The sequence below is a fragment of the Perca flavescens genome, chromosome 17, assembly GCF_004354835.1.
Source record: "Perca flavescens isolate YP-PL-M2 chromosome 17, PFLA_1.0, whole genome shotgun sequence".
Taxonomy (NCBI): domain Eukaryota; kingdom Metazoa; phylum Chordata; class Actinopteri; order Perciformes; family Percidae; genus Perca; species Perca flavescens.
In genome coordinates, this window is record NC_041347.1 from 6,903,428 (window position 1) to 6,915,433 (window position 12,006).

Consider the following 12,006-nt stretch of genomic DNA (forward strand, 5'->3'; position numbering starts at 1 on the left):
GGATGTAATATAGCCTACCTTTGGCCGCTAGTATGCGCACTGGAGTCGTTTTGCAAGTGAAAACGATTGCTTCCGACCCCTCAGTGCTCGTCTGGACCATGGACAGTATATAAGGTCTGGACGGTGGATTGACAGCACGCACCGATTGAGCTCCGCTGAACATTACGCTAAACGGTAAGTTATATTTAGATGAATGAAAAAATGTTAAATGAACAAACGTGTAATGGAATTTCATGTTGGCCCTGTCTAACGTTTTTCTGACGTTTTTTTTATTTTAACGTAACGTGAATGCTATTAAAGTTAGTCACTCTTCTGCTAAGTTTATTGCGTCGGCTTCATGTCAACGCCACTGTCGGATGGATATTAGCTACATGTTAACTAGCTAACGTTAATGTCACGTTAACCTTAAACCGTGGCTTGATTCATGTGTTAGTTTATTGTCCATTTGTTTTCGTGGTGAGTGGAAATTGGCATTTTATTAAGTCGAAAGCATCATTGTGTGAGTTAACGTTAATGCCCATTCAAGTCATTTTCATATCATTTAGCTTAAAGTGAAACGCTACGTAAACGTTACCGTTTAGCTTTAACGTTACCAGCCGGTTAAGATTTGATATACTCTGGATACCAACGTTAGCTAACGTAGTTAGCTACATACACACATTGCAAGAATGACAAACTATGAATGAACATTCTTACTTTGAGTTATGTAAATGCGTGGTGTTTTCTTCACACTCAACGTTACGTTGACTGCTATCAGTCTCCGTTGTATTTCTGCAGCTAAAAAACGTCTTTCGTTTTCTGGCAGTTTTACATTTAGTGTTTAGATCCAGTGGTGAAATATAACTAAGTGACGTTAGCCTACATACATACAGTAGTTAAAATCAGCTCCAACTTTACCAGCTGCCACATTACAGTGATAAGCATTTATTACATCACTAATTACAATCTAGTAATAAAGATGTATTTCTGAAATGAGCCATACTGCATAATGAATATTTTCAATTTTGGTACTTTTAGTATATTTTGAATGCAGGACTTTTACTTGTAGCAAAGTATTTCTCCACTGTTCAGAGAACACCAGAATATGGCAATGTTGTTAACAACATACTACATATTATGTATGCTTTATTTTTTTATAGGCTACATCATATACATTTATATTCTATCTATAATGTACTATTTAATTTACACATTTGCCTGAGATTGTCAAAAGCTGAGTATATAAAACAAGGCACATCCAATTCTGGGTGTTTTTGGTTAAGACTTCACACCTTGATGTTACATGAGTCAACAATTGAGTTCTCATGAAGGTTAAGGTGTGACTACTCACTAAGCTGAGCTCCCTTCACCTTTAAGTTCTTTCCTGTGGGTGGGTCAAAGGGTTTCACCCACAGGGGCTCTATCTTTGAAGGGTTAACAGTCTCACTTAACAAACACAGAGCTCATTGTTAAGACATACAGAAAGGCAGGCACTTGATCAAGTTCACAAACATCAACAATATCAAATATAAAATAAGAAATAAAGCTATTTGGTATTTTTTAAAATCTTCAAACCCTAGAGAAAAACAGTATGAATATGCAAAGGCTGAGACGTAAACCTATTTTTTTCACTTCATTGAGACCCTACCTATTAACATTTGTTATGAAAACAGTCAATGTCTATGTTGTAATAATATACTAATTACGTGACTTTTCTTCATGACAGGTAAAATGCGCAAACAAATATTTTTTCCAAGGGACCTCTGGGGTATCTTTGTCGGGATCCTACTAATTCTGCAAAAGTCATTAAAGACGACCCATCTCTCCAGGACAAGTCTGCACCTGTAAGGGAGGAGCTGGTCAGGCAAAATGCACTCAGTGTCATCCATCAGAGAGGTGGGGATGCCTCAGATAAATCTGAGGTGGCTGGAGAATACATCCTGCAGTTTGGGAAATACAAGGGGAAGTCCTTCCGCTGGCTTCTTGAAAATGATGTAGGGTATAGGGTATATACCATCTACCTAATCAGGAACAAGGTGAAGGAGGAGGCTGCAGGAGTGTTTATAGCAGAGGGCCACAGCAAGGACAGCCTACTGTCATTTGTGAACTATGCCCTTAGCTTTCAAGAAATCCAGTCTCTTCTTGACTATGAGGCAAGGTCACAGGTTGTGACAGTAGCAGCATCAGAGGATGACCAGCTGGTTGGGTTTGGCTCTCGTGCCAACAACACTTGGCTCGAGATTTGAGACAATAGGGATGATGGCTATGCAGCCTTTATACTGAAAAAAAGCTGTGCTTCAGGGACAAGGATGCACAAGTTACAGCAATACCTGCAGAAGAAGCTGCCCTCACCAGCCTCTGGCTCTTCTCTGATGACACCTACGTCAAATGCTCCTGCTGAAGCCATGGGTGGGTCTTGTTTTTCCTTTGTTTTGTCAAAAAGATGTAGATGCTGTCATTGTAACCAGTACTAATGTTTGTCTGTTTGCATCACAGTGATGGATGAAGATGAAGAGCTGGAGTAATGCTGAGCATTTCTCCTACCATGCAACGTGAGAAAAGCTGTGAGTAAACATTTGTTGTCTTTTATTTGTTTGTTTTTACTAGGGCTGGGTACCGAACGTCGATACTTTTATGGTATCGGATGGTATCCAATCCTATGAGTATCGAAAAATTATTTATCTTTCGGTGCCAAATTTCGGTTCCAAAAGCATCTGAGCGCGTAAGCGCAAGCTTATCTTTCCTCTGTGCATATTGACACAGAGCGGCGCTCCGACCGACACACACGCGCACACACACACACACACACACGCACACGGAGACGGAGTAAACTGTCTGCAGTTTTGTTGAAGTCACAGAGAGTCACGGTTGGTTTCAAGTGTAGTTACAGTTTTTTAAAACTTCACGCAGACAGCGTTTGCTGCGATATGATATTAATGGCGAGCCGAAAGCGGTCGCGGTGCTTTTGACGTTACACTTCCTCTTACAAGCAGGCACAACGGTGGTTTTTCTGCCCTGATGACTGACTGACAGGCTGAGCTTGTAAGGCAAGGCACTTTTATTAATGTTACTCTGAGTGAGCAGTCTTACCAGATTTTTTTAATTTTGATAACTGTTTTGATACACAATTAAGGTGGAAAATAAAAGCTTTGTGTTTAATGTATTTTTGTTGATGTTGAAATGGATTTTAAAACATATGGTATCGAAAAAAGTATCGTTAGGAATCGGTATCGAAACTGAGGTATCAAAATTAGCACCGGATCGAAAGATTCTGAACGATACCCAGCCCTAGTTTTTACTGCCTGAAGATTCTTAATGATTTAAAGTTCAGCCTGTTTGATATTAATCCTGTGTTCTATATAGTATATGTTATATACTGTATATCATTGTGTTCTGTTTTATAGCTGTTTCTGCACCAGCATCATCAACTGCCAGACCACCACAGGCTTCTGGAACAGATAGAGGTTCTTAACCAACTCGTCCTGCATCAGCAGACAACTCTGGGACCATGAATTCTTATCACAATATGAAGCATGACTTAAAGCTTTCCGTCTCATGTTGACCATGTTTTGGTCATGTTTGTGTTTTGGTGTTATACCTATTGTCCTAGTGACTATGAATTGAAACCAGTCATGATGAGGGTAAGGGTGCGTTCTTTTTGTGCACCGAAGTTGATTTACGAGTCGTTTTCCGAAGTTACGAACCGGAAGTTGCAAAAAGAACGCCTCCAAGGTCGTATATACGACTCGTCAAGTCGTCTGAACTCAGAGGACCCCGAGTTCACTTTCAAAGATGGCTACGTCGTGCATCACACGTAGTAAACATTGTGGTTTTCTACAATTTTAAGCACTTTTGTCTTTGTTGTAACCAAATGAAGAAGTCGTACACATAGTGCTGTATACTGCTACCTATAGGCATGTCTCTACAGTCTTATTAGGAGTTAAACATAGTGCTGTATACTGCTACCTATAGACATGTCTCTACAGTCTTATTAGGAGTTAAACATAGTGCTGTATACTGCTACCTATAGGCATGTCTCTACAGTCTTATTAGGAGTTAAACATAGTGCTGTATACTGCTACCTATAGACATGTCTCTACAGTCTTATTAGGAGTTAAACATAGTGCTGTATACTGCTACCTATAGACATGTCTCTACAGTCTTATTAGGAGTTAAACATAGTTAAACCTATAGACATGTCTCTACAGTCTTATTAGGAGTTAAACATAGCGCTGTATACTGCTACCTATAGACATGTCTCTAAAGTCCTATTAGGAGTTAAACATAGTGCTGTATACTGCTACCTATAGACATGTCTCTACAGTCTTATGAGTTAAACATAGTGCTGTATACTGCTACCTATAGACATGTCTCTACAGTCTTATGAGTTAAACATAGTGCTGTATACTGCTACCTATAGACATGTCTCTACAGTCTTATGAGTTAAACATAGTGCTGTATACTACTACCTATAGACATGTCTCTACAGTCTTATTAGGAGTTAAACATAGTGCTGTATACTGCTACCTATAGACATGTCTCTACAGTCTTATTAGGAGTTAAACATAGTGCTGTATACTACTACCTATAGACATGTCTCTAAAGTCTTATTAGGAGTTAAACATAGTGCTGTATACTGCTACCTATAGGCATGTCTCTACAGTCTTATGAGTTAAACATAGTGCTGTATACTGCTACCTATAGGCATGTCTCTACAGTCTTATTAGGAGTTAAATATCGCCTGATTAATTATTTTGTAGCTTGTGAAGCTGAAAGTTGCTAGAGACGCTCGGTTGCTGTATGACAACAATGGCTTTAAGCCGAGCCTTGAGCAGAAAGCAGAGCAGTAGCCTAACGTTAACGTTAATCAAAACGTAATTTTCATGTATCAAACTGTGAAATGTATTTGTGTAATATGTCAATAACTGGGTGAATAGAATCCTAAATGTTACTAAAAATGTTACAAAAATCCATCTTTTCTCCGACTCGTAGTATTGTGTGACAAAAAGAACGCAACAACCCCGCAGGTTATTCGTTTTTCGACACAGATGTGATGTCACACTCGAGCTACTAGTCGCGATTACAAGACAAAAAGAAAGCACCATAAGTATCAGTCTTTTGCTTATGTGGATGAAAATATATACTGCATGTAAAACTGCTGTGGTTACTAACACTTGAGTGCATGTGTTTGCATGTACAGTATGTGTGTTATGTTGCTTCCCCTGCTTAGGCTAAATTCTAATGAGTGACTACTAAATATTAATCCTTTCAAAAAAATGAACGCATGTGTATGAATGAACATATTCTTTATATATTATTATAAGAAACAGTCTGTTTCACTATATAAGACTGAGATAAGCCGGTGAAGTAAAAGATGGGTGCCTTAACTTACTAACACAAGTTTTTGTATTTTGCCAAAAATATAAATGACTGAAAAGACTTTTTCTGTTTTAGCACCATCAGCTACACGGTCTAGAACAACTAAATTGAAGATCTCACAAGAAGATGGTAAATGCACTGTATTTTGCTTCATCCATTTAAAGCTTTCTGTCCTATTCCCTGTGCTTTTGTCTGTTATAAACTAATAATTGATTTTTGTTGTTGTCCTTCCCTCCTTGCAACCCAAGCCCTGCCAACTGTAAGGAGACCTGTGCCCCTTCCTCAGGAGCTGAGGTTTCTGATGCCAAAAACAGCAGGTCCTCAGCCAACAGAGACAACTGTAACAGTTCCAGGTCTGTATTATTTTAACTGTATTTGTGTCTTTAAAAAATATCCATATGTTGTGCCCATCATAACTGTTGTAAATTGTTGCATATCAGATACTGTTCCACAGTTTTAAGACAAGCCAGCATTTAAGTGTACAGCCTGCTAAGTTTCAGGGACTAAAATGTAGATGTAAAGTGTAGTGTCATATTACTTTTTTACTTTTTCTTACCTGTAAATAATAATGAAATGTTTAATATTCTATATAGTGTCAGAGGCACTTGTGATTACTCCCGATACGTCTGCAGAGCCCAGTCAACCGGCGCTGCAGCCACCAATTGGACAGAGAGCTCAAAGTACGTTTTTGAATGTTTTTTATTTGAATTGTGTGCGTTTCATAAAGAACACAAAATCATAATAATTTGCCTTGTTATTATTCTTGTCTTACTAGGTCAGCCGGTAACCAGGCCATCAAGGGTCCCCAGCATTCCTCCTCCACAGCTTCCTGGCTATGACCATGATGGAACTGTTCTCACCAGCAGAGGATCTGGATGAAGACAGAGCTGGAATCGATGGGTCTCTGGCCGGGCTCCATTCCTGTGCGCAACCCCATGAAGATGGTGTCATTGTTTCCCTCCCCAGCCAGAATTAATTGACAGCATCTCTGATCTTCCATCCCCAAAGTACTTTCAGCTCCATCCCTTTTTTTATATGGAAGCCAGAGAATGACTTAATGGCAAGGCTGTGGAACAGCGACACTCTGCCATGCATTGAAGGTTGCGCTCAGGCCCAAGTTGCCTCTGCAGGTGTTGGTAGACCTTGTGTGATTGTTGGCATCACTGGACAGTACTACCTTTTTTCATCCAGACTGTGCTGTAAAGTTTGCCGGAAAAGGTGGTATGCTGACAATCCACTGTGGCTGGAAAAACTACCAAAGAGGTTCACAAACCTGTTGCCGGCAATACTGACCTACAAGAAGGCCATCTGTAAATCCGTAATGGACGAGCTCAGGCGCAAATATGAACGTGCTCACCTGGCCTTCCTCCTTACCTCATCATGGATGGTGAGGCAGGAAAGTATGACCTAAGAACCATCACTCAGTTCATAAGACAGGAAACCAAGCCAGCTCTCTTTGGAGAGTATGGGGATTCAGATGGCTGGAACGGGATCTCTGTGTCTGCACACTACCTAACTGACTGCCTACTGCAATAGTACAAACACCAGGAGGGTGCTATCACAAAGCTTCTTCAGGGCACCTTTGGACAGGCTTTCCGCTCAGACCACACATGGAAAGTTGCTAGGAAGGTCACCTTTTCATCTGGGACCATGTCATCATATGCAGTCATGAATGAGAACTGGATGATCCTTTCATGGGTGATGGTGCAGTCTGAGACAGAAAAGTCACTGAAGCCCATGTATGAAGGTATAGCACACCGCTACAACACTGCAGGCATAGAGAAGGCCCACTACCAGTGGGTAGACAGGTAAGATATAAACAGTCTATTTTACTTTCATTGGTGACATGAACAGCTAATAATCACAATTAACTTTGCTTTTAATTTTTCATAATTTCACTTTGCGTTCATTTTATTTTTATGACTGAATACACTGAAGTGTAAATAGGGATTGATATCTGATTGATATGCTTTAACGTTAATTGCTATACTGTGTCTCTATTTCTTTCAGGGATTGCTGCGCAGCATTTAAGGTTGTTTAGTGTGTATATACTGTATATTTTGCCCATTTCATATTTATTTTACATATTTTATTTTGTGTATGTGTGACCTTGCACTATGGGCCTTGGTGTGTTTAAACTTTCATTGTTGTATTTAATAAACAAGACATTACATTAACCAATATTTACATGTCTCATTAATAAGTGCATAACATTAAGAGAACAGTAAAATGTTTATAATTGAATGCAAAGGTTTTAGGAAATTGTAATGTTACACATATAAAGAAAACTGTAATATAAGGGAAGTCAAGTATTTGACACAACAGTGTAATATATTTTTAGTATATATAGTATTTAGTAATATATATATATATATATATATATATATATATATATATATATATATAGGCCTATATAGGCCTTTGGGGTCAATGTGACCCCATGCGTTAGCCGCTGGTATTTCTCTCCACTGCACCGGCTCTGGCCTTCGGGATCAAAGAAACAAACCTCGTACTGTCCTACTAAACACTTTTATTACACACACACACACACACATATACACTGTACACATTCGTCTTGTTGTTTCTGTCATCTATGCTGCTGCTGCTGCTTCTTCGTCTTCTTCTTCTTTCGGACCTTTGTACTCGGTTCAGCAGTCGGCATGGCCCGTTGTATGACTCTAGATTGGAAGCTGCGTCGGGCTCTCGCCCTCGCGGTACGCAATGTCCCCCAAGTTGAAGAGGTAGAAGAGGACACAGAAGAAGAAGAAGAAGAAGAAGAAGACACAAAAGAAGAAAAGGAGGAAGAAAAAGAAGAAGAAGAAAACAAAGGAGAAGACGGCGACGACGACGACAGCGAGTAAGACGAATGGTCATCAGGCGGGAGTGAGTCAGACGAGGAACGAGACAAACGCGACGACGCAGGAGAAGACGACTACGCCGAGGCCGACGACCGAGACAAACAAAGGAGAGGAGAAGAACGAGGAGGAGGAGGAGGAGGAGGAGGAGAAGAATGAGGTGCACTCGCAGAACCCCAAGAGGGTGTACGGCACAGGGGAGATGAAGACGAGGAGGACAGCGAAAGGTTCGCGTCGAGAAACGGCGAAATCGAATGGTCCTCGACCACGTATCATCCCCGTCGGCCTCGACCTCGCCGCCGTGGCGCCAAATACGAAGAGGAGGAAGAGGACCGACAAGGAGGACGATGACGACAACGACGACGAACGAGAACGAGAACAACGCCGAGGCCGACGCGCCACCGCTCCGCAGAGCCCGGGACCCACAGAGTACGCGGCCGCGCGCGTTCACGACATACTCTCCGCGTTCGAGCTGTTTGTCACGCCGCAAATGCTGGACAAGGTACTGGCCGCCACGAACCTGGAGGGCCACAGGCAGTACGGCGCAGACTGGAAAGCGGTGGATGCGACGGAGCTGCGCGCCTACCTCGGGCTGCTGCTCCTCGCCGGCATGTTCAGGTGCCGACACGAGGCCGTGGCGAGCTTGTGGCACGAGGACCACGGCAGGGCCATCTTCCGCGCCACCATGGCGCTCAAGCGGTTCCACGCGCTCTCCAGACTGCTGCGATTCGACGACCGCGACACCAGAGCCGCCAGACGCGCCTCGGACAAACTGGCGGCCGTACGAGACGTGTGGGACGCCTGGGCGCGGCGGCTGCCTCGCCTCTACAACCCGGGGCCCAACGTAACCGTGGACGAGCAGCTGATTCCCTTTTGAGGTGAGTGTCTGAGCGCGCCTGCTGGATAAACAGCAGGCAGCGGCGGCGGCGGCACGCAAAAGATTGATAGATGGATAGAGTGGTCGGATAGCTTGCGGCGCTGCAAGCAGCCAGAGCAAAGCGTCTGTGGTTTCGAGGGGTGCGTTCGCACGGACACACACCAGCGCCCGCCCTCCCACCGACGCTGTTCTGCTACATAATGCGTGCGTGCGTGGCCACCCGACTAGAGTTTGGCTTCTCCGGCCGCTGCTGCTGCTGTTGCTGTGTTTCTTTTCGTCGACTCCCCGTAGTTTACAATGCTCATGTGTGTTTGTGCCTATGCGCGCACGGATGTTTTTAAATTTTTTATTTCTCTTTTTGGTATCCTTGTTTATTTTTATCTCTTTCTGCTTCTCATTTCCTCTTTTCACTCTTACTCCTCTCCCGCCGAGTCCTTTCCCTGCATCCTTCTCATTCTCCATCTTTGACGTGCCCACCACGCCGACGACGACACGGACGCCGGCACCAAGGTCGATGCTCCTTCTGCCAGTACATACCCAGCAAGCCCGGCCGGTACGGATTCAAGGTGTGGACGGCCTGCAACTCCAAGTCCAGCTACGCGTGGAACATGCAGGTCTACACGGGCAAGTCCGCGAGCGGCGCCACCGAGAGGAATAAGGGAGCTCGGGTGGTGATGGACCTCACTGAGGGCCTACGGGGCCAGCGCAACGTGACGTGCGACAACTTTTTCACCTGCTACGAGGTTGACGTGAAACGATACACAAAAGGGTCCCGGGGACCCGAAGTGAAACGCCGGGGTAGTAGGACAGTACATACACTGAATGAGTCCCCGTGACACGAAGGACAACACAAGGGTTAATAAAACAGTAGTGATAAAAAGGTGTAAACTGCGACGTTAAGCAGACGAACATTAATGTTACCTGGGAAACATCATTAATCACTTTACATGGAGTTAAAGTTAAAACCAAATTATGTTAAATCATGATCGCCGAAAGAGTTAGTGAATGTTTATAAGTCGTAAGAAAACATAAATGATCTTTTAGAAGGAGTAGATGTTTACTGGTAAAGCTCGGCTATGTTTAATTTAATGATATATTAATGGAATTTGCCTCAAACAGTGAACGAGTTGAAGATTTTATTTGCCTCGTTGTCAGTCATTTCTGTAAATGAACTAATCAAACAGACTTCGTAATTCACTAAGTTATTCTGATAAAATCGGCATCATGTTTCAGGAAGCAGAACTCTAATTTAATGAAATAATAAGTTGTAAAAGCTCCGTACGGACATGCTGACTGGCGTTGTTTCGGGATGTCAAACAGTAACGTTAGCTAGCTTTATCATCTCACTTTAGTTTAAAGTTAGTTTAAAGAGTAGCTGCTTAAGTTAAATCCAAGCCGAAATGAAAAGCCTTTCTTTAGGAGTCATACAAAGTTATACGTTATAAAATAGGAGTATTAGCTAGCTAGCTATATGTGTAAAGGGGAACCCAGATCTTTTAAATTGAACAATTTGTTAACGGAGTAATGGGCAGAACCCGTACTTACTAGCTAGCTAGCTAGCTAGAGTAATGTTAACGTAACGTTAACTGTAACAAGGAAGTTAGTATGAACTAATGTAAGAGTATTTTGTACAGAGAAAAAAAAACAATATGTTCAGAGGATAGCTTGCTATCCACACTAAAGTCACAAGTTTAGCTAGAAAATGACTCTGTGTGAGGATATCGCAACGTTAGCATGCCCAGTGCACCCCACACTATAAAAAAGAACGATGTTGTAGTAACGTTACACTTGAGCGTATAATCATGAAACATTATGATAAAAGTTAGCATGAAATACATAAAATAAACCAAACTTACCAACACTTCCAAACTAGCTAGCTAGCAAGGCTTCTCCTTCAGTATCTGGGGCCAGTTGGTGTTCTGTCTGTGTAACTGACATCAGGAGTTGTTTTTTACAGCAATGCTGTATTATTGCCATGGCATATTACAGCCAGGTTACAGCTAGCCTAAAATATACTGTAAAATATTCCTGCTTCATCAAAATTACCCACAATGCAACATAAAATGAAGTATTTTACTGTAATGAAGAAATATGGTATTGTACTGTAGATTTTTACAGTACTGTGCTGCTAAATCTACAGCGATTTCAAAGTGTATTCAAATAATGACATTTTTAATTTGTTACAAGTGTACAGGCTACTTTTGTGTACCTGGAATCATGTGTGGAAGAGTTTTGTGGAATCCTTCCAGGATGTTGCTTCCATGCAGACATTTGTAGAAGGGCACGTCCACATTGGTGATGTCTGTGGTACGCAACAACCTGTACATGATCAGGCCTGGTGGATCCTGGATGCACTCCAGGTGTCACTGCTGGCTTGCCCACATCTCATCAATGGCCTCTGTAAATACAGATTCATACAGAGATACAGTGTGTTATGTTCATTACCTATGCTACACTATCTGTTTTGCTGTTAATAATAATAATAGCTGTTTTGTATGTTGTCTTTAATACCAGGTCTTTTGAAGAGGCTCACTCCACTCTCGTCCAGCCCAGCGGGACCTCTTAGCTCCTCGACGGCCAGGTGGATGAGCCGGAATTTGTCCTGAGCCCCGAGTGTGACCCTCCGCACGTGGTTTTTGAGGTGGTCCCTTGAAATGTATAGGCGGACAATATCTTTGTCTGGGACAGAGTTCAGCATTGCAGCAGACAGAGCCACAGTCGTGGCCCTGTGGCTCTGTCTGCTGCAGCAGCAAACAGAATAGCCTACACAGTGGCACGAAGCGTGTGAATGTTAACATTTCACATTTTCACCTCAGGTAATTTATAACCAATTAATTTGGATACAAGCGTTGCATTTTGGAATATAGATTGGATTCTGAACAGCAATGCCCGCGCTGCGCGCGCACACAGACAGCA

The 12,006-nt window shown here is 42.4% G+C and overlaps 2 long non-coding RNA genes across 2 annotated transcripts; one reads left to right on the forward strand and one right to left on the reverse strand.

Annotated features, from left to right (window-relative positions):
* The first annotated feature begins 70 nt into the window (after positions 1-70).
* On the forward strand, positions 71-7,541 carry LOC114572610 (uncharacterized). Its single transcript, XR_003694783.1, has 9 exons — positions 71-174; positions 1,706-2,388; positions 2,476-2,543; positions 3,384-3,443; positions 5,434-5,487; positions 5,607-5,711; positions 5,952-6,038; positions 6,134-7,166; positions 7,369-7,541. It is a non-coding gene; the product is annotated as an uncharacterized LOC114572610 (long non-coding RNA).
* A 3,183-nt stretch (positions 7,542-10,724) lies between these two features.
* On the reverse strand, positions 10,725-11,734 carry LOC114572417 (uncharacterized). The gene is made up of 3 exons (XR_003694765.1): positions 11,602-11,734; positions 11,300-11,488; positions 10,725-11,021 (listed from the first exon to the last, which is right to left on the reverse strand). It is a non-coding gene; the product is annotated as an uncharacterized LOC114572417 (long non-coding RNA).
* Positions 11,735-12,006: the final 272 nt, after the last annotated feature.